Source organism: Hemiscyllium ocellatum, chromosome 10 (genome assembly GCF_020745735.1).
Source record: "Hemiscyllium ocellatum isolate sHemOce1 chromosome 10, sHemOce1.pat.X.cur, whole genome shotgun sequence".
Taxonomy (NCBI): Eukaryota; Metazoa; Chordata; class Chondrichthyes; order Orectolobiformes; family Hemiscylliidae; genus Hemiscyllium; species Hemiscyllium ocellatum.
Window position 1 is genome coordinate 39,156,499 of NC_083410.1, and position 27,690 is coordinate 39,184,188.

Here is a 27,690-nt window from a genome sequence, read left to right on the forward strand (position 1 = left end):
CTGCTGATAGCTACGACAAGCTTCCAAGCTTTGTATCTGTGCTAAACAACTCAGCAAGATTGTAGTAATAGGAATAAAACCTGAAAGAACTGCGGATGCTGTAAACCAGAAACAAAAACTGAGTGGCTGGTGAAGCTCAGCAGGTCTGGCATAATCTGTGGGGAGAAATCCGAGTTACTGTTTCGGGTCAAGTGACCCTTCCTCAGAACTGATGGTAGCTAAGAAAGGCTGTTTTTATGCAGAAGATGGGGGGAGGGGGTAAAGAGTAAATGATAGGTGGAGTTAGAGCCTAAAGAGAGAAAAGAACAGTAGGACAGAGGAAGGAGTGGATAATTATCTGGCTTGGAGGGTGAATAGCTCTTAATGAGGGCAGGTAGTGGCCATCAATGGGTAGTGTGGAAGAGCAGATTTCCTCAGTATTCAAGGGCCCAAACACACCTTGCAGGTGAAGCAGTGCTTTTTCTGCACTTCAAACAATCTAGTCTACAGTATTCACTGCTCCCAATGTGATCTCCTCTAGATTGGGAAAATGAAGCATAGACTGGGTCGCCACTTTGCAGGACACCTACAACCTGACCAGAAAAAAAAACAAGCTTCCAATTGCCTGCCACATCAATACACCACCCTGTTCCCTGGCCAACATCTCTGCCTCACTGGAGGACTGTTTGCTGCAGTCCTCCAGTGAAACTCAGCATAAGCTGGAAGAACAGCATCTCATTTTCCGCTTGGGAACCCCGTAATCCTCGGGACTCAATATCCAATTCAACAATTTCAGGGCTTGAGCTCTCCTATGTCCTTACCCCAACCCCCACACATCAGGCCTTGTTATCACATATTCTGCTATTGCAGAAGTATGACAGTGATAGCTGGCAGAGCAGCTCAAGGTGCAGCATTGAAGTGCAGAAACATTCTGCGAGTGGATCGGAAATGTGATATGAGGGTTCTCCAAGACTCAGCTCAACCCACCAAGCACTCACTCTGGCTTCCAGCCGTGGAATCTTCCAGGGTTCTGAGAGATGTGTTGCAGAATCAGACATAATGTCCTAGCTTGTTAGTTATATTTGGTAAGGTCACAACCAGGATGTTAATGAGGCAAGTTTTCGTATCAACAAGAGATTCATAAAGATTTTTCATAGAGTCCTGACTGTGTGGAAGCAGGCCCTTCGGCCCAACAAGTCCACACCGACCTGTTGAAGAGTAACCCACACAGATCTATTCCCCTACTCTATATTTACCCTGACTATTGCACCTAACAACCATGAACACTATGGGCAATTTAGCAAGGCCAATTTGCCTAAGTTATACATCTTTGGATTGTGGGAGGAAACTGGAGCATCTGGAGGAAACCTACGCAGACACGGCAAGAATGTGCAAACTCCACAAAGACAGTCATCCGAGGTTGGAATTGAACTCAGGTCACTCGTGCTGTGAGGCAGCAGTACTAACCACTGAACCACCATGCCACCCTTAAGGATCTTAACAAGCTTCCAACTGGCAACTAGCCACTACCTGTTGAGCATTTCAGCGCACCATTTGTGAGAAACGTAAAAGATAGTGCAAGATGATCTTGATGGCAAGTTACACCCCACTGGAACTCTCCCCTCAATATGCGACATATCTTGCCACAGTCCATATTGCTCAGGCCCTATAAAGATCTAACTAATAATGTACTATAACATAATTAAGATGTCAATCAAAATCCAACGTTCCATTTCCACTGTGAAGTGAATCCATTTCTGAGTCTTGGAGTGCAATCAAGTAGTCATTATGAGTCCATCTGTGAATTGCATCAACAACAATAGATGGACATCTGTTCCTCCAAATTGCCTAATTCTTACCCATCCTTATCTTTGATCTGTTTCTGGGTTTGGTAGGCCTGACTTGATTCTGGGAGGAAGTAAGGACTACAGATGCTGGAGCATCAGAGTCTAAAAATGTAGCGCTGAAAAAAGCACAGCAGATCAGGCAACATTCGAGGAGTAAGAAAATCAACACCTTGGGCACAAGCCCTTCATCAGGAATGTCCTGGTGGATTTGATAGGGCCCATTATATCAAGCTGGACCAGTTAAGCCAAGAAATTTCCTGACACCAGCTACATGCTTTAGTGTTGCAGATCATTTTTAATTCACTTGCAGGATATGGGAGTTGCTGGCTAGGCTGGCATTTATTACCCAGAGAGCAATTAAGAATCAACTACATTGCTGTGGATCTGGAGTCACATATAGGCCAGACCAGGTGAGGAGGACAGATTTCTTTCCATGAAGGTGATGAGTGAGACAGATGGATCATTACAATAGTTAATAGCAGTTGCATTGGTACCATCATGCTAGCCTTCAATTTCATATTTTTATTGGATTCAAATTTCATATTCTGCCATGGTGGGATTTGAAACCATGCCCCCCCCCCCTCCCCCCCAGAATACTGGCTGCAGATTCTAGATTACTAGTTCCAGTGACTTTGCTACTACACCACCAACTCCTATAAGTCTAGTTCTTGGTGTTCCGGGTATCAATTTGGAAAAGCAGATCAGCCTTTGCCAAAAGCAAGATAAGTGTTGGAAAGTTGGAACAGCAGAGATGTGCCAATTGGCATCATATGCAATAACTTCAGGATCATGGTTTCTTAAAGTGATATTGACAATGTGGAGCTGCATTGCAACACTCCATGTCCCTGCCCAAAAGAGCAAAACTCCATACATGCATATTTTCACTAAATTTCACATCTGTCTCACAAGCCTTCAAAAGGCAAATCCTTATACATATGGAAGCCACTGACACATAGCGCTCTCCTAACGTTAAGATGTTTTCAAATTAACGTTAAAATTCCCTCAGAAGTGCAAGCTGCACTGTAACTTGTTGAAGTTTTGTTTGACTATGTTGTAATTATACAACGAACCATCTGAAGCAAAAGCAGTGTTAGATGATATAACACAGTTTGAATGGACTCAGTCTTGTTACTTTTACCCCAAAATGATCATGCAGATTGTGGAGATGCATATCCCTTTTCATACCAACACACAAAGGCAGATTGTCTGGGCATAAAAGTTATTGATTCAAATGGAATGCAAATTGGTCTGATTTTACATTGGGAGCTGACCCTCCATGCTACTTCTACTTGCAGGCCTCAAATCTACTGATTGCTATGTTAACCAATTGTGAGTCTTATAGATGAAATTGTTGGATCTGCTGTCATGTGGACATCTAGTTATCCTATCTTCCAATACCTCTACTTGGCAGTACATTACTTGTAGCATTACTATAAGTTCACACAGCTAATAATAAATTAAACACAGTATGAAGAATGATCAGACTACTGGTTGTGTCACTGATACAGAAAGAAACCAGCCAGTTTCCTCATTAAAGCTTAAAAATTTCAAAAATGCAGCAGCAACTTGGGAAAGTTCAGCCACACTGCCTGTAATCTATCACAAGCACTGATGACGAACGAGGCTATTCACTCTCAGTACATACAAGGACAATGCACTCTGAATAACATTATACTTCACTACATTACCAATCATGTTGGTTAATTGCAGCAATATACACTGACTCTTTTACTCACATGATTAAGTAAAAGAATGAGCGTACATTTATACTGCACCTTTCATGACCTCAGGGTGTCTCAAAGCATTTTACAGCCAATGAAATGCTTTGAAATGTAGTCACATTTGTAGTGCAGGAAATGTGCCAATTTTTCATGAGAGTAAATTATTAATTTTGGTAGCAGGAGACTCAAGGATCAAAGAAAATCCATGGGCAGAAGGAGACCGTGGAGAAAAAAGCTCTTTTCACAGTGGTTGTGCCGAGACATACCATGTGACATCAGTTATACGCCAACCTTTGGTCCCCAGCTTTCATTTTCATTGCACACCCTGCAGCTGTGACACTAACAGAAGTCAGCAATTTCTTCTTTCATTGTGTCCTGAAAGCTTTGCTGTCCTTCTAGGCAATGTCGTTAATGATCATTTTTCATTTATCAAAGGCTAGCTCTTTGTAAAAGGGCATTGCAGTCATTTTTAATCTGCCACTCAACCAGTATCCACACACTTGGCTTTCCAGCAAGTCAATGTTAGTCAATCAGGAGACCGAGTACGAGGTGACATTTTCCTTCCTAGCTGGGAGGCTGTGAGGCCGTGAGGCCAAATGTAGTGTCCATACTATCAGACTGGATCCGATCAATTCATTTAATTGAGATCTTCTGGTTTGACATTAGACATTGGGACTTGTGGCCATTTTGCCACACTGAGAAGGAATCAGAAAATGAGTTACAAATAATGTTGGAGTTTTAAATCTCAGTGTATTCATAACACTGTAAAAAAAAGAAGTTAGAGTAGTTAGCATATTAAAGGCATGAATTTTACTGTTGTATTGATGGTAAATTTTATTGATTTCAATTTCTAATATGCATGCTACAATCTTTATTGTTAAATTGCATAAGTAGTAAGTAAGTAATATATTTTACTTTCTGCGTGCCCTGTAAAGAATTCGTCAATGCGATTTGTTGATTGCCCTGATTGATGACATCACTACTGCTGGGTTTGGAGAAAAGCCTAACACTTGATTCAAATTAATGTTGGGAATATGGAAATCCACACAAGTCATTGGATCATAGTGGACAGCATGTTTAGAGTTTACCTTAGAACACCATTGCTTTGTCACTAATCATAACATCCGAGCTAAAGTACATGCAAGACGTCAAAGCTGTTTCACCAAAGAAAGTAAAATGTGATTTAATTCATTAGCCTTTCTCAGTAATTGATAAACACTTCACAAAAATTGGAGCCAATTTAAGTTCTTATACTAGGCATAAACAGGATGGTAGCTGTGTGAAAATTGCATTAACTCACTTCCAGCCACTTCCTCTTTTTGGGATTGTATCTGTAATCATAGTGGATGAAGTTAAGAAGAATGAATGAATGATATCTGTTGAAATTTGGTGTTACCAATGGACACAGGCAACATGTTGGCATTGACCAGCCTAACCAAAGCCCTAAAACAGATCACTGAAGACCACTTGAAAAGTTAGCAAGTATTTTTTTAATTATCATTTTTGTGCAACCAGAATAAGTCTGTGAAAAAAACCTACTTCAATCCTGCCTCACCACAGGCTCCAATTGTCGGCTCACTTTGCACATTTAAATTAGTGGCATGTTACCATTCACTCAGCTGAACCAGCAAAGGAGGTTTCAAAGTAACAACTCATTGATTTCTGCCACTCCTTCAGTGCTGCATTGAGTATCAGCCAAGAACATGCACTCAATTCTGAAGGAGTAGTTAAACCCATGACCTTTTGAATCAGAAAAGAGGATTCTAAACTAACAGACATGTAGCTGGAAGTTATGGGAATGAACCTTGAATTTTATCCAAATTGTGAACTTCAGTACCTCAGAATAAGTGTGAGATTCTAAAAAGGGATGTGGTAATGGCATACACCTTATTTGATGTTTTCTCACTTGATATGTTGGATAGCATTATAACATAAGAGGTAACTTTGACATGTCTCTTCCAAGGATTCTTGAAAGCATTCTACTGTTTCTTTTTGCAAAGTTGTGTGACACCGGAGCATGTGCCCATCGGGTGCAATAGGCTAATCATTGGGCTTTCACAACCAGTTTCACAAGTGCATTGCTATGACTTTGAAGGGGACCTTGAAGATATTAGTTGAAAAAAATCAAGGGATACCCAGTTGGATCAACAACTGTATTGGTATTAACTGAAACCAATTTCTATCTCTGTATCCTTTGGTGATGAATCCAGACTAAGGAGCCATAATCTTAAAATAAGAACAAAGCTATTTAAGTGCCGTTTTGGGAAAGACATTTTCACATCAAAGATAGTAAAAATCTGCAGATTTCTCCTCCAAAGGATGTGAATAATAGGTCACTTGATATTTTGAAAATTGAAACTATAGCTTGCTTAGTTAGGCACAGAAGGATATCCTGCCGATCTTTGTAGATGGAGTTGAGGTATAAATCATTCATAACCCTGTCAGACCATCATGTGTGCCTGAGGGTCCTCCAGTTGGTTCTATGGTTAAGACCATATGAGGGAATAGAACAGAACCTACATCCCATCATCATACATATGATGTCACAAAACTAGACCGATGTATAGTGTCAGCAATATCACTGTAGTATTATAAGCAGGTTCATGTTCTTGTTTATTTTATTTAATTAATACCAATGTAATTTAAGTATCAGTTGCTCAGAAGAAAGTTACTTTGATGACTTTATAACACTCTAGAATGATTCAAATAAGTGTATTCTCTTGTTAATGTTTATAATCAGAAAATATCTGTACATTTTCTACGACAAGTTAATAATTTACTAATGATATTTAAACTATGAAAAAGGATATAAATGTATTTAACTTCAATAATGAAGAGCAGCAAAATATGTATAACTTCCCATAACTCTGGTGGCAAGCAAAGGTGGATAGGGTAGGACCAGTAGATGGTCTGTGGGGATTTTGGCCCTGCTTTAGTGGTTTGAGGATAAAAAGTTTAAGAATTACAAATTAAGAGAATAGCAAAACAAGTTTGAAGAGCTGAATGAACTGTACATGTCACAATGTTCCTATAATTCTTGACAATAATTTTGTCAACACTTTTATGTGGTGGAATCATATAGCTTCTCGGCTGTAAACCAGTCCATTTGCTAACCACAGCACATAATAATGCAAAGAGAAGTTGCATTCTTTTTAAAATTAAAGTCTTCATGAGGCAAAAAAAAAATTGCAGAATTGACATTATGTTTTATATGGGAACACAGCAGTATTGAAAACAAAACATAGTCATTTGAATGTGATTGAAGGAAGATAGTCAGGAGATAATAAAAGAAAAAGAATCTTAAATTTACCTTCTCCATATTTCTTGAATAAAATATAAATCTCTGACTTCTTTATATTATTCATAGAAATTGATGTGAACTTGCCTCCAACTGGCTGTTTTACCTAATGCAGCAGCGCTAATGCGAGCACTGTGATGTAACAAAGCTGAAGATTACAACAGACATTTGTAGAAAGAACCAACTAACAACTAATGAGCAAACATTATATTCCTCAGGCACTGAGTGTCTGGTCTAACATTAAACTGCGATCTTTGAACAGGTAAGCATACATTCAATAGAGTATCATGCCTGAAATGATCTGAGGTAAGATAGAGTATGAGACCATTATACCCTCCGGGCACATGCCATGATGCAGTGAGAATATCACAAGCATGTTTCGTAAATTTGTTTTTCACATGAGGCATAACACAACAATAGTGCCATTCTTCTGAAAATTAATTTGCAAAAAGCATTCTCTTCTCACTTTAAAATTTTTGTCATATAAGAATGACAAAGTGTACAATCGAATTCTGCTGTAAAACCAAAAGAATATCGTGTTTTATTTAACTGTAGAATTGTAACCTGATCATTTTCAAGGTGTACATCTGGAAAACACATCTTTTATTCCTTCAATAACCTTGAAGATGTTGACTTTCACATAATTCTTTGATTAAGCAATGAAGGGAAATCTCTGAGCCCAAATCCATGGAGGGTTCAGATCAGAGTTAAACCACATCTCCTGCAGTGCTGGAATTTATTCCAAGGACAATAAAAAGTAACTCTAAAGGTGTGTCATATATCATAACAGCTCTGTTAAAGTTTCAAATGAGCACATTTACAATTGCAATAATTGGTTGAACTGGAGCTATTGTTTAACACGTCAAACTGTAACACATTTAAATGACCCTGTCTTTTCCCCATTAGTTTTCTGTCTTGTCAGTCTATTATGATTTGTGCTTTATTCACAGGCAGTATATAAATAAATGTCCTCAACTGTGGCTGAATTACTGACATGGTAATATTTAAAAATGATTACTATTGCCTTGTAATTCTTTCATTGTTTTATATGTGCAGTAAAATAACCCTTCATCGGTATCAAGTAATGGGTGTTCTTGGGAAAACTGTCAGAAAATTCTTTCATCATTAGATTACTTTAAGAGATTATTATGCTATCATTTTATGGGAAATACTTATCATGTCTCTGTGAGAAATGTAATTAATATATACAGAATTACTTATAAAGGCACACATGAAGTAAAATTCCATATTCAGAGTCAAAATACATTATGACTATAATGTGAACACAATTTCTAGTTTGTTTGGAGTTACAAAGTTCAGAGAAACAGAATAGTTACAGTACAGAAGGAGACTCTGAGCCCATTGTGTCAGTGCCAGCTCTCTGCAAGAGGTAGTCCCATTCCTTCTGCTGTTCCTCACAGTCCTGCAAATATTTTCTCCAGACAACCTTCAGTTCCCTTTTGGAATCCATGATTGAATCTGCCTTCACAACATGTTCGAGATCTTAGCTATGAACTGCATAAACAAAACGTTTTCCTTACATCAATGATACTTTTCTTATCAATCAGCTTAAATCAGTGTCCTTTGAATCTTGAGCCATTCACCAATGGAAAGAGCTTTTCTCTCTTAATTACTTTGTGTCACAGTTTCTCATTATTTTGAACATCTCTAACCTCCTCTTAATCTTTTCTAATTTAAAGAGGACAGCCACAGCATCTCTAGTGTATCCATGAAACTGAATTCCTTGTCCCACAAAGTAATCTCAGAACTCTTTTTGAGTGTTGAGCCCAGGACTGGACACAATATTCCTGTTGAGGTTGAACCAGGTATAATTTACAAATTTATCGGTTTTTCACTCACTGCTCCTGTTGTGTTTTTTTGACTCTTTCACAGGATGTGGATGAAGCTATTTAGGCTAGAACCTGTTGCATTTTCCCATTGCAATCGTGTCACCTGCAGTGCTATTGAGAAGAGAGTTCCAGGATTGTGACCCAGCAACTGTACAGGACAAGAATGGCAGTATAACTCCAAGTCAGGGTGGTGTGTAGCTTGGAGGATGACCTGTTGGCGGGGATACCTCACAGTACAAGCCCTTCTAAGTGAGAGAGGTCATGGGTTTTAAAGATGCTAAGACAGAAGGCTTGATCAGCCATTCAATATGATCTTGTAAAGTAAGTCCCAGTTTTAAGTTGTTGTACTTTAAAATGGGATATGTTTGGGAATTTCAATCAGGGAAAAATGAAATGCATGGTATTGCAATTAATGCTGTGTCAATTCTTACATTTAATTCTGTGATTGAGGTCTGAGATGCATTAACAAGGATAGTAACTGTCTAATTATAATATTCTAGCATGGTAAATATGTGATGGAAATGCATTGGGTCTTGCCTCCCTAATCTGGAAGGTATGTTTCAAATAATGGCTTTTTGAAGGTACAAGTGTGTGCCAATTATTTTAAGATAAAAGTCTTTTGTTGCTAAATATGCTTGTGATTTAAATACTGTGATGTCTAGGAAATCAATGATTTCCTTCACTGATCATAGAGTCATAGAATCTTAGAGGTGTACAGCATGGAAACAGACCCTTCGGTCCAACCCATCCATGCCGATCAGTTTTCCCAACCCAATCTAGTCTCACCTACCAGCACCTGGCCATATCCCTCCAAACCCTTCCTATTTATATACCCATCCATATGCCTCTTAAATTTTGCATTTGTACCGGCCTCCACCCCATCCCCTGGCACTTCATTCCATACACGTACCATCCTCTTCATGAAAAAGTTGTCCCTTAGGTCTCTTTTATATCTTTCCCCTCTCACCCTAAACCTATGCCTTCTAGTTCTGCACTCCCCGACCCCAGGGAAAAGACTTTGTCTATTTATCCTATCCATGCCCCTCATAATTTTATAAACCTCTATAATGTCACTCCTCAGCCTCCGACACTCCAGGGAAAACAGCCTCAGCCTGTTCAGCCTCTCCCTGTAGTTCAGATCCTCCAACCCTGGCAACATCCTTGTAAATCTTTTCTGAACTCTTTCAAGTTTCACAACATCCTTCTGATAGGAAGGAGACCAGAATTGCACGCAATCATCCAACAGTGGCTGAACCAATGTCCTGTACAGCTGCAACATGACCTTCCAACTCCTGTACACAATACTCTGACCAATAAAGGAAAGCATAACAAACACCTTCTTCACTATCCTATCTACCTGTGATTCCACTTTCAAGGAGCTATGAACCTGCACTCCAAGGTCTCTTTGTTCAGCAACACTCCCTAGAACCTTACTATTAAGTGTACAAGTCCTGCTAAGATTTGCTTTCCCAAAATGCAGCACCTCGCATTTATTTGAATTAAACTCCATCTGCCACTTCTCAGCCCATTGGGCCATCTTTAGATTAGATTAGATTACTTACAGTGTGGAAATAGGCCCTTCGCCCAACAAGTCCACACCGACCTGCCGAAGCAAAACCCACCCATACCCCTACATTTGCCCCTTACCTAGCACTACGGGCAATTTAGAATAGCCAATTCACCTGACCTGCACATCTTTGGACTGTGGGAGGAAACCAGAGCACCCGGAGGAAACCCACGCAGACAACGTGCAAACTCCACACAGTCCCTGAGGCGGGAATTGAACCCGGGTCTCTGGCGCTGAGAGGCAGCAGTGCTAACCACTGTGCCATCGTGCCACCCATATCCTGTTGTAATCTGAGGTACCCCTCTTCGCTGTCCACTACACCTCCAATTTTGGTGTCATCTGCAAACTTACTAACTGTATCTCTTATGCTCACATCCAAATCACTTGTGTAAATGACAAAAAGTAGAGGCCCAGCACCGAACCTTGTGGCACTCCACTGGTCACAGGCCTCCAGTCTGAAAAACAACCCTCCACCACCACCCTCTGTCTTCTACCTTTGAGCCAGTTCTGTATCCAAATGGCTAGTTCTCCCTGTATTCCATGAGATCTAACCTTGCTAATCAGTCTCCCATGGGGAACCTTGTTAAACGCCTTACTGAAGTCCATATAGATCACATCTACTGCTCTGCCCTCATCAATCTTCTTTGTTACTTCTTCAAAAAACTCAATCAAGTTTATGAGATTTCCCATGCATAAAACCATGTTGACTATCCCTAATCAGTCCTTGCCTTTCCAAATACATGTACATCCTGTCTCTCAGGATTCCCTCCAACAACTTGCCACCACCAAGGTCAGGCTCACTGGTCTATAGTTCCCTGGCTTGTCTTTACCGCCCTTCTTAAACAGTGCCACCATGTTTGCCAACCTCCAGTCTTCCGGCACCTCACCTGTGACTATCGATGATACAAATATCTCAGCAAGAGGCCAGAAATCACTTCTCTAGCTTCCCACAGAGTTCTTGAGTACACCTGATCAGGCCCTGGGGATTTATCCACCTATTGAACTTTTCAAGACATCCAGCACTTCCTCCTCTGTAATCTGGACATTTTGCAAGATGTCACCATCTATTTCCCTAGTCTATATCTTCCATATCCTTTTCCACAGTAAATACTAATGCAAAATATTCATTTAGTATCTCCCCATTTTCTGTGGCTCCACACAAAGGCCACCTTGCTGATCTTTGAGGGGCCCTATTCTCTCCTTAGTTACCCTTTTATCCTTAATATATTTGTAAAAACCCTTTGGATTCTCCTTAATTCTATTTCCCAAAGCTATCACATGTCTCCGTTTTGCACTCCTGATTTTCCTCTTAAGTATACTCTTACTTCCTTTGTACTCTTCTAAGGATTCACTTGATCTATCCTGTCTATACCTGACATATGCTTCCTTCTTTTTCTTAACCAATCCCTCAATTTCTTTTTCATCCAGCATTCTCTATATCTACCAGTCTTCCCTTTCACCCTGACAGGAATATACTTTCTCTGGATTCTTGTTATCTCATTTCTGAAGGCTTCCCATTTTCCAGCCATCCCTTTACTTGCGAACATGTGCCTCCAATCAGCTGTCAAAAGTTCTTGCCTAATACCATCAAAATTGGCCTTTCTCCAATTTAGGACTTCAACTTTTAGGTCTGGTTTATCCTTTTCCATCACAAATTCAAAATGAATAGAATTATGGTCGCTGGCCCCAAAGTGCTCCCCCACTGACACCTCAGTCACCTGCCCTGCCTTATTTCCCAAGAGTAGGTCAAGTTTTGCACCTTCTCTAGTAGGTACATCCGCATACTGAATCAGAAAATTGTCTTGTACACACTTAAGAAATTCCTCTCCATCTAAACCTATAACACTATGGCAGTCCCAGTCGATGTTTGGAAAGTTAAAGTCCTCTACCATAACTACCCTATTATTCTCACAGATAGCTGAGATCTCCTTACAAGTTTGTTTCTCAATTTCCCTCTGACTATTGGGGGTCTATAATACAATCCCAATAAGGTGATCATCCCTTTCTTATTTTTCAGTTCCACCCAAATAACTTCCCTGGATGTATTTCCGGGAATAACCTCCCTCAGCACAGCTGTAATGTTATTCCTTATCAAAAATGCCACTCCCCCTCCTCTCTTGCCTCCCTTTCTATCTTTCCTGTAGCATTTGTATCCTGGAACATTAAGCTGCCAGTCCTGCCCATCCCTGAGCCATGTTTCCGTAATTGCTACAATATCCCAGTCCCATGTTCCTAACCATGCCCTGAGTTCATCTGCCTTCCCTGTTAGACCCCTTGTATTGAAATAAATGCAGTTTAATTTATTAGCTGAAAAATGTGTTGCTGGAAAAGCGCAGCAGGTCAGGCAGCATCCAAGGATCAGGAGAATCGACGTTTTGGGCATAAGCCCTTCTTCAGGATGCTGCCTGACCTGCTGTGCTTTTCCAGCAACACATTTTTCAGCTCTGATCTCCAGCATCTGCAGTCCTCACTTTCTCCTAGTTTAATTTATTAGTCCTACCTTGTCCCTGCCTGCCCTGACTGTTTGACTCACTTCTGTTCTCAGCTGTACCCGTCTCAGATTGATCTCTTTCCTCACGATCTACCTGGGTCCCACCCTCCCAATTTCCCTGTCAGTATATAATTTCCCTTCCAATTTAGGTGCAATCTGTCCTTCTTGTACAGGTCACTTCTACCCCAAGAAAGATTCCAATGATCCAAAAATGTGAATCCTTCTCCCATACACCAGCTCCTCAGCCATACATTCATCTGCTCTATCCTCCTATTCCTGCCCTCACTAACTCATAGCACTAGGAGTAATCCAGATATTACTACCCTTGAGGACCACCTTTTTAAGTTTCTGCCTCACTCTCTGTAATCTCCCTTCAGAGTCTCAACCTTTTCCCTTCCAATGTCGTTTGTTCCAGTGTGGACAATGACCTCCTGCTGGTCCCTCTCCCCCGTGAGAACATTCTGCACCCTCTCTGAGACATCCTTGATCCTGGCACCAGGGAAACAACACACCATTCTGCTTTTTCTCTGCTGGCCACAGAAACGTCTGTCTGTACCTCAGACTACAGAATCCCCTAACACAATTGATCTCTTGGAAGCCAACGTACCCCTCATTGCTTTCGAGCCAGTCTCAATACCAGAAACCTGACTGTTCATGCTACATTCCCCTGAGAATCCATCACTCCCTACATTTTCCAAAACAGCATACCTGTTTGAAATGGGTATATTCACAAAAGACTCCTGACCTAGGTGGCGACCTCTCTTACCTCCTGGAGTTAACCCTGTATGTGACTGTATCTGAGACTTCCCCCCTCACCTCCTATAACTGCCTTCCATCACATACTGTTGCTGTTGCAAATTCCTCATCACTTCTATATGTCTCTCCAATCGATCCACTCGATCTGATAAGATTCGCATCCAACAGCTTTTATGGCAGATATAATCCACAGTAACCCTTAAACTCTCTTTAAACTCCCACATCTGACAAGAAGTACATATCACTGCAAAGGCTATTTTTGCTCCTTCACAATCTACAGACCCAGAAAATAACACAATCTTATTCCTCTACAAACACTGCCCCAGATTAAATTAATAGCTATGGCTTATATTTTAAGTTTAATCAAGAGACTTATCACAAAAACATACAATCAAGAAAGAATCCACTACACTCACTACTGCAGCTTTTCTCTTGGACAGACTTAAAACAACAATTAACTTATCTGATTCTGTGCTGTAAACTTCGCCCAACAGTTCCTCCAAGATTAGTTGTGAATTTCACTGTTTGTTAATTTTGTGTGGCTTTAAATTTAATGGATGGATGATAATTATTGATGCTATTGATCAATTCTTCTAATTCAGATTTTGTATGCATCCAAATACCTGACACATTGACACACATACATAAGGTAATGCACTGCATAACTGCACCTTATAAAAGTGAGTTAGTGAGAGCAAAAAAAGAGCCACAAAAAGGGAAAATTCAAATATAGCCCTCAAACATCAATATGTAGCCCTCATGAAAGCTCAACAGGAGTCCATGAAAAGATTCATTTTGTGTCATGGTGTGGAAGTGCAATTCAGGGAAGCAGGAATATCCCTGTACCATGAAACTGCATATTTCTCCTGTGCAAAGGCGATCTATTAGAAGAAATATCCAAAAACCAAAGTTAAAACACCAAAATTATTTACATTTCCTCATTGACTATACATCTAATCAGACAATGGCTGTTGTGCTCATCACATCTCCCATCTTTCTCTTTATTGACCCTGTGAAAATTAACAGGTGAGTCCCAGGCATCAAAGCATAGGTTGAGAGTTTAGTACAAGAACACAAAAATGGTTGCAGTATTTTATATTTTGTTTCTTTGGCCGCAGCACCTGCTCATTATAAACAAAATTAATCACATTGACTAATTTTACATTTACAGTCCGAGTGTTAGCATTCTGGGTTTTTTTTTCACCATACATTATTAAAGCCTGGAATTTATTTAATACATTTCCACCTGTTCTTCATATGGCAGAATAAAAGATGAAACATGAAGGATTCCTCTGTAAGCAAGACAAATCCTGGCAATAAAGGAAAATATTCTGACAACTGTGTCTGTAGCAACTGCTATTAGGCAAAGGATACACTGGGAGAGGTTAATATGCTTTGTAGTAGGTTTATTGAAGTCAGAAAAATTGTATAATTTCTAATGGGAGTTGGTGAATATAGAGATAGACCAGGGGCTCTGAATGACTAGACAATGCTAAAAACTAACACAATAGCTCATATTACCCAATACAGGTACAGTTCCTGGTTGGAAGGTTTTAGACAGTCTCGAATGATTCTACATCTCCAAAATTTGTTCATTTGCAATGTTCCAGATTTGCATATTACTGGATGCAATGGTCATAAAGTCATGGGCAAAATGTATTTTGTATTCTCAGTGTTGAACTCTAAGACATAACAGGCCATCAAGAACACAATCTCAGTACAAAGATGGTCCATGAGGTAACTCACTGTTATTAATTGACAATGTCAATTATCAGCATCATCTATCCAGATGATGCAGATAGAAGTTATCTAAACATATTAGATGGAGATGAGGATAAAGAATAGAGAAGATTGCGTCAGAGTTAGGGTGAGGGTTACCAATTTTATCATTAGCTACCAGCTAGAAAAAAATGACGTGTCATAATGTCCAGCATGAATTGAGGTAGTGTATTGCATTTCAATTTGTCTTACCTTAATGCCTCCATATTGACAACTTAAAAACGAAAATTCCAGGGGTAGTAAGAGATCAGCAGTGTCCTGAAGGTGAAGCATGAATCTCACTTCAAGCTGTAGGAAACCATACTACCAGTGAAAAAGAATAGGTTTCCTGATTTCCATTTTCAACAGCTGTATTAACTATCCCACCTACGTCTTTGTACTCACCTCCTTAAAGACAGTTATCATGGATATTAAGTTCAGTAAAGTAACAAACTATCAAAAGCTGTAGAGTGTCAAAATATCTATTCACTTGCCCCCTTTAATCAATTGGCTGAGTTAAACATTTCCAGATTTGAGAGAAAACAATCAAAAAACGTCTTTATATAATTGTGGATATTGTATTAAGAAGGGTCCTTTGCTGGATTTGCTCTTGCAGTTGCCACACATACCAACATGTACCAGAGTATTGCAAAGCCCTTCTTCAAATTCCTGTGCATGCTGCTAGCAAATCCCTGCAGAATTGTATGTAGATAGCTTCCAGCAATTGCACCAATGACAGAAGATAAATATGCACTTGTCACATAAAAACAGGAGCCTTGGAATCCTGATCTTCACGTTCTTTATTCAAGGAACTAGGTCAGATAATTCTACCAGTCAGGTATTCTGTTTCATGTATCACCAACAAATCCTCTTGACCATAGCTGAGTTACCAAACATGTTCAGCATTAGGTTCAATATCTACCGCTTCTGAGATAAGGAGAGATAGCAACAATGATGGTAAATTTTCTTAAATGCTGCCAGAATAAGATATACTGAAGTTGCCTGTTTTTATTTCTAAACAAACTAAGTTAACATGCAAACTAATGGTATCCCGATATATAATATATAGATAAGGGATGTGAGCATCACTGGCCAGGCCAGCATTTATTACCAATCCGAAATGTCCCTTCAGAAAGTGGTGGTGAGCTGCCTTCTCAAACCACTGCTGTGATTTGCTATAGGTGGACCCACAATTCTGTTAGGGAGGGAATTCCAGGATTTCCAGGAAGGAACAGCGATATATTTCCAAGTCAAGATGATGAAGGTCTTAGGGGGGACCTTAGAGGTGGCGGTGTTCCTATGTATCTGCAGTCATTTTCCTTCACGATGGTAATGTTCATGGATTTGATGTTGCTGTCTAAAGAGCCTTCGAATATCTCGACAGTGCATCTGAAATTGGCACCCATCACTGCTCCCAAGCATTAGTGGTGGAGGGCATGGGTAATTGTGGATGTGGTGCTAGTCAAATGGGCTGCTTTATCTTCGATAATGTTGAGCTTCTTGACTGTTATTGGAGCTGCACGTATCCAGGCAAATGGCAAATATTCCATCACACTCCCGAACTGTGACTTACAGATGGTGGACAGGCTTTGGAGAGTCAGGAGGTAAGTTGCTCGCTACAAGATTTCCAGTTTTTGATCTGTTTTTGTGCGACAGTATCTATATAGCTGGTCCAGTTCAGTTTCTGGACAAGGATAGGCCCAGGATATTAATCGTGAGGGATTCCGTGATGGCAATGCCTGCAAATGCCAAGAGCAGATGGTTAGGATCTCTCTTATTGGAGTTTGTTATTGCCTGGCACGTATGTGGCATAAATGTTACTATCACTTGTCAGCCCAAGCCTGCTACATTTGGACATGGACTGCTTCAAAATATGATGAGTCACAAATGGCGCTGAACATTGTGCTATCATCAGCAAACATCCCCACTTCTGATCTTAAGATAGAGGGAAGATGATGAAGTAACTGAGATAGTTGGGCCTAGCACATTATCCTGAGGGATTCCTACAGAGATGCCCTGGTGCTGAGAAGACTGACATTCATCAACCATAACTGTCTTCCTTTTAAGGAACCAGGCAATAACAAACTCCAAAAAGAGAGATCCTAATCATCTGCCCTTGGCATATGCAGGCATTGCCATCATGGAATCCCTCATGATTAATATCCTGGGCCTATCATTGTCCAGAAACTGAACTGAACCAGCTATATAGATACTGTCACACAAAAATTAAGATCCTGATGTAGCAGCATTGAAGAGGTTAGATCTAAACCATTTGTTGTGGGTTTCTTAAGTTTTAAATTGTTTGTCTTTCAAGTAGTCCATTATTGTAGCTTCACCAACTTGACACCACATTGTAGATATGCATGGTGTTCTCCTGGCATGCCCTCCTGCCCTCTCTATTGAATGAGGGTTGATCTCCTGAATTCGTCATAATGATTGCATGGGTAGAAATGCCAGGCATGAGATTGCAGATTGTCACTTTCAGTGCTACCTCCAATTCCTGTTTAACATGAAGGAATACTGATTCGTCAATCAAGGTCGGGGGCTGTTGAGGAATGGCACATAGTAATCAGGTTTCCCAGCCCACATTTGACCTGATCCGATCATATTCCATAGGGTTTGGTATCAACATTGAGGACTCCCTCCCAACTGTATAGCACTGGACAGAGATGGTGATGCTGGCATCAGAGACATTCTGATTCTGTGAGTATAGTTATATTAGGGTATTGCTTGACTAAGAGACAGCTGTCCTAATTTTGACACTCTCTGCCAGATTTTGGTAAAGAGGACTTTGCAGAATTGACATGCCTGAGTTTGCCATCATCATTTCTAGTGCCTAGCTTGATGCCAGGTGATCTACCGGTTTCATTTCTTTAATACTTTCTAATGGCTGTTATACTTAATTGGCCTTCTAGAAAATTTTAGAGTGCAGTTAAGAACTGACCCTATTGCTTCAGGTCTAGAGTCACATGCAAACTAGACCAGAGGTAACGAGGGTAGATTTCCTTCCCAACAGGAAGGATATGTCTCTAAAGGACATTGATGAGCTAGATGGGTTTTTATGACAATCAACAATGGCTTCATTATCATGTTTAGGCTTTTCATTTCAATTCATTTTCGATTGAATTCAAATTCCACCATCTGCTGTGTTGGCAGCCAAGCCTGAGTGTCTGAGCATAAGTTGAGTTTCTACATGACCAGTCCACTGACAATACAACAAACCCATCTGTGCAACTCACATTAAGAGAGATGTAAAGGCTTTGTAAAGACTTACAAGTGTGGTTCCAAGGATGTCTCAGTATAGTTACATGCATAGGTACGTGCCTACCAACTTCTAAAATTACTGGGACCAAGTCCCAGAAAATCAGAATGGGCCTTCAAACCATTTCAGCTCGCCCAACCCCATGGCTACCTATCATCTACTTCTGGGTCAGTGGGCTTGATTGTCTTACCCCTTCCATTCTAAAGCAAAAATTTATATCAAACAGAGCCCTTTAAACTGAGACAGGTCTGCCAGTCACAGAAATTCATAACCTGAGCTATCCGTCTCGATAGTGAAAATTCAGCTCTTGATTCCTTTCCCAAAATTATAACGATCTGTTCAAAATCACAAGCTTCCCAAAGGTTTCTACATAATGAAAATAAATAGCTTACAAATTGTCCACTTACTCCTGAATATCTCTGAGGCCTCACAGCTCAAGTAAATACATGATGGTCGGAGTTCAACAAAGGATAAAATACTAACAATCTAATCGATGGCAATGACACTATATTACACATATGACCACTACTTTGTATCTTGTGGCATCTGCCACCTATGCCAGTATGTGGTACAGAATAAGGATTTTTTGAGGCAGTTCATGCCACCAATCCTCCTTTGCCTGTACTTTGTCTAGGGTCTGTTTAATGACCAGGGGTAGAAGATACACCACCGTCGAGTCTTTTCTGAAGAGGCATTTGTGTTAGTTAACAAGATGTTTATTGCATGATAACAATTACATTATTACTCAGGCATAAATACCAAGACTCTCAGAAGCTCTCAGTAAATACTTGCTCCCAATGAAAACTAGTTTCCTTGTCTCTATCCACAGATTGAATGTGACAAAAGTAGAATAGGTGTAGCCAAAGTAACCTGAACATTATTCTCTTCAGAACAAATTATCTTATATAATAAATGACAGATACCAACAAAGTAAGCAACCGAGTCATCTGCATCACTTCCCAATTCTGCAATGCTGCTTCAGTGCATAATTCAAACAAGAATCTGTTAAACACCCAAATAAACAAATAGTAATGGAAGGATTTTTGATATTCACAGTAATATTCTAACGGAACATTTCCGATCATCAAAATAATTAATAATTAACAACTAGCTATAAAAATAATCCTTTAAAATGTTTGAATTAAATCATTTCCATTTACATCACTTTGGGCAATATCATTTAAGTTTCAACTAGCTGTTGATGTTTTTAATTAAGTCTTTGAAAAGCTTCAAGTTGTGTTTTCTATTTTCAAATTATGATAATTTTATTGCTATTAAGTAAGTCTAAACAGAAGATTTATCTCAGCCATTTACTCATTTCAACTCTTAAGCTTGTTTGCCCTAGGGCTGGTGATTTAGGACATGTCAGTATGCTGTAGCCCACATGTGCCTGTAAAGCACGTTGAGTACAAACATATGCTCACGTTTTTTTTACTCCTAGACACTTTAGAAAGCTCAATTCTTTAATCCTCAAAATAGAAACAAAACTTTCTTGACAGGGTTGTGCAGTTAATAGAATCTGTTGCATCCACTGAGTGCCAGCAAACTATAAGTAGCAAAAACGAACAAAATACTATAGTTTCTAAACATTTGCCCTGAATATACTATTATATCAATATTCAGCTAACAAATTTAATAGATAATCACTTGATCCTTCTGCAGCATTTCTCATGAGTTGACTGGTATCTGCAGTCAGCTAACTGGGCTCAACACTCTCTTTGCTCCAGAGTTAAAGAGTCCTCATTAATTAGATTAACACTTTTGTGATGATATGAGCTCACTGAACAGAGGCAGCCTTAATCGGTAAATCAAGGTATTTTAAAGTGAATATAAACTGCTGAGGTGCAGCAGAAGCCAGTGGTGAATGCATTCAACTGCAGGTCAATAATTGGCTGTCTCTCAGCTGTATTTTCAAACATTGCTCCAGAGACATTGCAAAAACATTTGAAAAAATGTTGTAATTTGTTTTAAATGCCTGTCTACACTGTTTTGATGCACCATTTAGTGATAGATTCATAGAGTAAGAGAGCACAGCAACAGGCCCTTTGGCCCAACTCATCCATGCTAATCATTGAACGAGTCTCATTTGCTTGCATTTGCCTTGTATCCCTCTAAACCTTTCCTACACATGTACCTGCTCAAATGTCTTTTAAACATTGTAACTGTACCAGCCTCTAACACGTGCTCTGGCAGCTCATTCCATATATAAGCTACCTTCTGTGTGAAAAGGTTACCCCTTAGATCTCTTTTAAATCTTTCCCCTCTCACCTTAAACCTCTACCCTCCAGCTTTGGATTTCCCTACCTTGGGGAAAAGACCTTGGCAATTCACCTTACCTATGCCCCTCATCATTTTATAAACCTCTATGAGGTCACCCCTCAGCCTCCTATGCTTCAGGGAAAAATGTGTCAGCCTATCTAGCCTCACCTTATATGTTCCCAAGACTGGAAGGTTTGAGTTATATGTGATATGTTGCCAAGGTCAGGGATGGAGATTAGAACTGTCCTGCACTCCCACCAACTCTTATCCCCTCCCCCTCCAACCACAAACACCACCAACTCCAAGAATGGGCCAGTATTTTCCATCATAATAAATATGACTTTCAGATGTAACTATCTGAGTGTTCCTGAATGCAAAGAGGGGGTCTAGCTGGCAGCCAGTTAAAATCAGGCATGGGTCTCACCTACTGACTCGCCCCCGAATTCCCATAGTTTGTGGTTTTAATCTTTTTTCCCCCCCAAGCAAGTGAGCAGAGCAACACTAGAACCCAGTGGGATAACTCTTCTTCTTCAAATTGGTTAATAAGATCCTGCTGCTTTGATCAGGCACTGATGACATTTTTAACCTTAAACCTGAATCCCATCAGGTACAGCTAGTGGGAAAAAAGAGTCAGAGCTATGTGAGTTATTCTTTTAAACTTGTCTTGCTGGACCAGAAGATCAGGAGTGCTTACCTGAGATACAGAAAGAAAATCTATGTATTCCCCGTCTCAGGCTTTCCCCAAACTAACCACACCAAGCTGCAAGGCCTCCAGCCTTTGCAACGAAGTGGCGTACAGTGGAGCATCTCTCCATCAATTACCACATCTTTGTTTTTATTTTTTTAGATTAGATTAGACTTACAGTGTGGAAACAGGCCCTTCGGCCCAACAAGTTCACACCGACCCGCCGAAGCGCAACCCACCCATACCCCTACATTTACCCCTTACCTAACACTACGGGCAATTTAGCATGACCAATTCACCTGACCCGCACATCTTTGGACTGTGGGAGGAAACCGGAGCACCCGGAGGAAACCCACGCAGACACAGGGAGAACGTGCAAACTCCACACAGTCAGTCGCCTGAGGCGGGAATTGAACCCAGGTCCCTGGCGCTGTGAGGCAGCAGTGCTAACCACTGTGCCACCGTGCTGCCCTAAAAATTAGATTCACTACAGTGTGGAACCAGGCCCTTTGGCTCAACAAGCCCACACTAACCCTCCGAAGAGCAACCCATCCAGACCCAATCCCCTACATTCACCCCTGACTAACGCACCTAACTCTATGGTCAATTTTGCTTGGCCAATTCACCTCATCTATGGACTGTGGGAGGAAACTGGAGCACCCATACAGACACAGGGAGAATGTTCAAACTCCACACAGACAGTTACCTGAGGCGGGAATTGAACATGGGTCCCTGGCACTGTGAGGCAGCAGTGCTAACCACTGAGCCACCATAACAGTGCTATTTTGTGAAAAAATACCGTTCCAGTGCCAATCCTCCCTGAGTCAACAGAATTTCTTCTCTTGGATCCATCCTAAAACCATTGTTAGGAAGCTCCTGAACCTTCTTGATTGCCTCATGCACAACATCTTCTGTTGGAGTTAAATGCCACTCCTGACCAGTGCCCCTGCTGGCCTACCACATATGTCCCCATACTTCAATATATAGCCCCACACCCTCAATAAAGAGTGATCCACCTCTGCGACAATTGTCATGTACCAGACCTAACCCCCTCAAATATATCAAGGAGCTAGCCTAAACCTTAATTCCTATCTTACTTAAAGGCAAGTGTAAGGTGCTGCAGTCCAGTTGTGATTTGATTGGTCAAACTTTTAAGCTTTAAGCAAAACATACTTTATTCTTACACCACAATTCAAATGCAATCAAAAAAGAATTAGAATGCCTTAAATCTATTGAAATGCTTAACAAAATAATATCTGTTTTAACTACCACTCATCAATTGTTCCAAGATAGCAGCATCCTATCAACACACCCTTGGCAAAGGCAAATTCAGCAAATCGGATTTCCCTCACTTGGTATTTCCAGACCAGAAGAAAGGAAAAAGAATGAAAGAATGAATCTAGCAAAGGAGGGAGAACTCAAGTTTTTTTGCAGCAGCAGCAGAGAGAGAGAGAACTGTATCTACAGCTTCAACTCTTAAACCCCAACTTCAACAAATGAAAGCAAAACCTAAAACCCTGAGTCTGTGTGAGCCTGGCTCCAACCATTCATGCTTCTATTGTCTACTTTTTTAAAAATCCAAAGCTATTTACTTTTCTTTCCATGGTGCAGACATCTCAGATCACATTTACAACACATCTCTTCAAGAGAACGAGGACAGGCAAATCCCTCTTAAAGGCACATTTTGTTACACAATTGTATGAATTAAAGTTTGGTTCATGGAGGGAAAACAGCGATTGGGAATAATTGACCTTTTAGAGTTGACAGGTTGTAACTAACTTTCACAAAGATCAGTATTTGAGTTTCAATGATCTGTAATCTATGTTAATTATTTGAAGGAGAATACTGACAGTAATGTTTGCGGACAGTACTTTAGTGTTTGCTGACAATACAAGGGTAATGGGTAAGTTAACAGTGATGACAGTGCAGAGACTCAGGGGAATGCAGACAGAATGGATGAGTATCTGTGAACATGATAGATGGAATATAATCTGTAAAAATGAGAAGTTATTGATTGGGGGGGGGGGAATAAGATAAAGACAGAACATCTTTTGACCGACAAGAGACTTTGAAATGCGTGCATTCAGAAGAACCTGGGAGTACTTGAATGTGAATCTCAGAAAATCAGCATGAAGATACAACAAGTAATTAGGAAAGTAAGTGGTATGTTAGCTTTTATTACAAAGGGGTTGGAGTAGAAAAGTAAAGAAATCTTATTAATTTACACAGGGCATTGGTGTGGCCACACATGAAGCACTGTGCACAATTTTTCCAAAGGAATGACTACCCTGGAGGGAGCACAACAAAGGTTCACTGGTTTCTGGTCTGAGGGGAATGTCTCAGAAAAATAAATTAAATAGACCGGGTCTTTGTTCTCGGCTGCTTGGAAGAATCTAATTAGAATGCATAAAATTCTTAAGGGCACAAGATTATAGATGTTTGGAAAGTAAAAAGGGGAGGTAATGGCCTGTGGTATTATCACTAAACTATTAATCCGGAGACCCAGGCTAGCGTTCTGGGTACGCAGGTTCAATTTGAATACAGTTAACAAATATGGAATTAAGAGTTTAATGATGACCTTGAAACAATTCATGGGAAAACCCCATCTGGCTCACTTATGTCCTTTAGGGAAGGAAACTATCATCCTTATCTGATCTGGCCTATATGTGACTCCAGACACACAACATTGTGGCTGACTCTTAACTGCCCTGTGGACAATAACTGCAGGCCTGGCCAGTACATTTTAAAGAAGTATTTCCCTAATCAGAGAATCTAGAATATGGAGTCACACTCTCAGAATAAAGGGTCAGTCATTTTGGACTGAGATGAGTCTGCACTCAAAAGGTTGTAAATCTGTGGTATTCTCTATTCCAGAGTTGTGTGCACGCTCAGTAATTGAGTATATTTACTACAGAGGTTGATAAATGTTTAAAGAAATTAAGGAATACAGTGACAGTAATGGTGGATCTGAGGCGAAAGAGTTCTTTGGTGGACAAGGCTTAAAGGGCCAAATGGCTTACCCAAGTTCCAATGCATAAGGTCTTCCAACTGGTGTCCATAGCTTGCCCAGCACATACTCATGATTTCAGCAGACTAGTTTCCTGGGGTTCCATCACTATTGCCTTTAGGGTTTGACGCAAATATGAAGCCAAGATCAAATCTAAGGTTGGCTTTGTTTCCAATAAGTGAGACTAAAGCTTAGGAAACCTCTACTACAGAACCTCGATCCCTCCTCTGCAGCATAGGAGGAAACAATTCTCAGCAATAATTCATGGCTATTATTCTTCTGTCTGCCAGATGGCAACATTATATATAATTAGCTTGGCAATTGGGCTATAGTAGAAAATTAATTTTCAATCACAATTACAGTTGAAAGATTTGCTGGTTATTATTAAATGCATTTTATTTCCTTCATCATAGGTGGACTTTGACCTTAGTATTTGACAAGTAATGGGCCCCCTATGACTAGGAATTCAGGTGAGTGGGCCTGTAATTTAGGGCACCGGGCAATGCCTAACCTCCCTTGTCACTCCCACAGTTTTAGGGAAGTGGGGGGAAATGTCAGATGGGCCATACCCGTGATCCAATTGTGGACCTTAAGTTGGCAATTACCAGCAAATCATCTCACCATTTTCTTTCCTGAGCCTTTCCAGTGCCAATCAGAGAAATCCCCACCACCATCCCCCCCTCCCACCAGCCACCACAGTTTTGTCCCTCTGGGTCCTGCACTCCCTCCACAATCCCACCCTGTCCAATCCCAGCAATTACCCTTGGTCCTAATGTGAAGCACAGTTGCTGGCCTGCAGTTGAAGGATCACCTATGAGGTAGGACTTGATCCTGGAGGCAGACAGAAAATTCTACTCTACATTTGTTAAATAGACATCACTCAAGAAAATAATGAGGCAGATAGCAAGTAAAAAAAACTTACTGCTTCGATTTTAACTTCCATACTTCCCAATTTTTGATAGACAGAGAAGGAAAAATGCCTTTGTGATTTTCTTTTAACATTCGAAGTACATTTAAATTAAAACATTTTTCTGAATTGGCTTGGTTTCAGGTTTGATGTGAAGTAACTCAATTTTGATCAATTTGTTTTTGTGCTCATCCCCACAGGCGTTTGCTACTACTAGACCTTTGTTTACGATATACTTAAGTGTGCATAATGCTGACACAGACAGAGGAATTTGAGCCATAATTGAAATGTATCAAAATGTATTTTAATTTGCCAAAAAATAAATATACCTTTGTCCCTAGCACCAGCACAAAAAATGTAATTTTGTTACCATTTAGAAAGATTACAAATTTATTACTCCTCAGTGAATACATTGGGTTTGTATGAGTGCTGTGTTCCAAACAAAACATGGGGATTTAATGACCTAATTAAAATAACATGTACCGAAGCCCATTCACTCTCTGGCCTGGAATTGCCTGCGTAGGCGAATTCCAGAGGTTAGATCTGACAATGTTCTCATTCTCATGCCCATTTTCCGAATCTCAAGATGTATCACAATTCTCTGGCAAATTAATTAGAATATAACCAAATGTAAAAGGAATGGAAATCAACATAAGCAATCGAACCCCAAGGAAAGTGACAATACACACCATACAGTCCTTCTTTAAATGACAATTGAAATTGTAACTCATTTAACCATTGTCCACACAAGTTTAACATGTTTAAGAACCTCCAACTGGGGCAGATTTTCATATGACTAATGGCATGAACATTCATTCAAGAAACAGCAAATATGGAACAAGACTTAGTGAGAATAATGTAAAGAAAAAAGCGATAAAACAGCAGAATGTGGCTTTTTTCCTGCTGTCCCTGAAAATGTAATTGTAATTTGAAGAGGGCTTCTAAGTAAACACAATTACAGGTAATTCATACACGAAGTTCTGTAACTTTGGGGTGAGTTCACCTTTTGGTTTGGACCAAAGAAGATGTGGGTGCACTGTAGTTGCACTGTGCATGCAACCCATTTATGCCCAAACTTTGACAACCATTGCACTCACATCACACATGTCTCAAGACATGCAAAAATGGAGGAAATTGAAGGCCTGATTAACAATTGCAATGCTGGAAAATGTCACGTGCAGTGGATTGTGAACTACTGGGCAGGACCGCCAATCAAAACCTCTGTTCTTCAGAGGTCACACACGCGGAGACAGGTAATGGAAATCTTTGGGATCTCTGCTTTAGTTTTGTGAACTTGTTACCTTTAAAATAGAAGCACAATGAACAAAATAATTGTTGTTGAAGAAAATAATTTTCAAATATTTCAACTGATAACCCTGTTTCCACTTTGGTCCCTTTGAAACCTTTACCCCTAGGAACTATATCTAGTTCCTTCCAGAAACCTCTTTCAGAACGTCAGTGCTGTTTTTTGCAATGGCAGCCTTGTATTGCCACCAATGCTGGTCTAAAGCTGTCCTTTCACTGAGTGGGTTCCCAGACCATTTCAGAGGACAACGACACAGATATAGATCTGGATATATGGCTAGTTAGATTTCCTTTCAAAACGTTATTGAACCAGATTTTTTTCTTGAAACTTAATTGTTGCTTTCAAGTCTCTGAGATGCCTGATATTTTCCTGAAAACACTGGGGCCTTCCGCAGATAAAAACGTAATATCTAGGCTTCCCCAGATGGTATTTGGTGTGGCAATCCACTCAATAGAGTCTGTCAGCCAAGAAATGAGGCCTTTAAAAATAGGTTAAAAATAGATTTCATGCAGAAGTGCTTTCTAAATGATGCTCAGATTGCACAATGGTCCAGACTTCCATTGTTTCTGCATTCCACCAGATATCCAAGCAAGTAATAGAATATTCTCCCATAGAATGATCAAACATCCTTCACTGTATACATGCTGGCATTTCAGATTGCCCAGGTGCTTCTGCCTGCACTGAGTTGTCACGCTTGCAAAAGAATAGCAATGCTTGATTGTGGTTTCACAATAACAATAACAGAAGCTTTTAATGAAAGGAAAACATTTCTTTTAAGCTCCTTGGGCCAATCAAAGGTGCTTTATAAATTCAAGTTATTGTTTTGTTGTTGTTGTTCCAATCGGCGATGTAGAAAGGGAGGGCAGAATTTAATCCCCAAAGTCCATCAAAATGTGAACAAGATCCTGAACAGTCTTTTGGCATTTTACAGATGTTTTTTTGTTCAGAGGGTTTTTGGAGGACATAAACTTCCTTTTCTCTGTTCAAAATCCTCAAA